Source organism: Nanorana parkeri, unplaced genomic scaffold (assembly GCF_000935625.1).
Source record: "Nanorana parkeri isolate BGI_ZX_2015 unplaced genomic scaffold, ASM93562v1 scaffold4202, whole genome shotgun sequence".
Taxonomy (NCBI): Eukaryota; Metazoa; Chordata; class Amphibia; order Anura; family Dicroglossidae; genus Nanorana; species Nanorana parkeri.
In genome coordinates this window covers 9,467-10,534 of record NW_017310469.1, presented here as the reverse complement: position 1 = coordinate 10,534, position 1,068 = coordinate 9,467, and positions in this window count along the sequence as shown.

Genomic DNA, 1,068 nt, shown 5'->3' with positions numbered 1-1,068 from the left:
CGGGAGCGGGGCGACGGTTGCCGGGTGAAGTTGCCTGATACAGGCATTGGGCTGTCTAGTGGGAGGAGTTATGCAAATATCACGATGCCTTGATAGGTGGGTGTCAGTCTGGAAGTGGGCGTTCCTAGGCAGGGTAAATTTGCATGCAGACCGCCCCCTAGGTAACGCCCACAAGTGCTGCTGAGCCTCTATGATTGACAGAACTGAAATCCAATAAATGAAAGGGGCGGAACCAGGGACAGTCGGGCTGGGAAGGAAAGGGCCAGATGATGTGCCCAGAGTTCATTTTCAGGGTACTGCACAGCGCGGCCTTCAGAACAATGTAAGAGGCTTATTCCTGATAGCTGGGATGAGTAGGTTAGGTCGGACTTCGGAGCTGCAGATAACAATAATGATGTGTGACTTCAAATTCTGATGACGTCACGTGACCTTTCATTGTTCGGGATTAAAGTGTCAGGAATCGTTTATCAGGGCACACCCGGTGTCACTCCCCTCGGGGTCACCAGTCTGGTCTATCTGCAGATAAAACGCGGACTCTGATCTACCTCACCACAGATAACCGCTCACCCGATTGCACCATCACCTCAATGACCTCCTGTGACACTCCATGGCTTGAGGAGGGGGACTGGCAGTCACTCAAGGAGTGCCCGTCTCAGTCTCCTTGGTAACCAACCAAATCAGGGGGGACTAATATGCGTGCGCTTTCAGATCGAGCGGAACGTAATTAGCGTCGCACACACTGTGGTCCGGGTGGCCGCCACACGCAAGATGTCCGCCCTGCTCTGCTAATCAGGTGCTCCAGACGGCGCTCCTTGATTGGGTGAAGAGAGATGAGACGAGGGGGCGGAGCCAAGCGGAGGACATACAGGGAAGAGAGGCGCATGTGGTTGCAGTGTCACCGGAGAGACTGACGTGAGACATTGAACCTGTTCCCGCTCCGCCCATAGCAAGGATGTCCCAGGTAGCGTCTATATGATTATTTATATATGTTCTCTCATTGTATATTATTAACGCTCCACCCACAACCAGCATCTCCCAGCTACTGTCTGTAACATTATTATTATTATA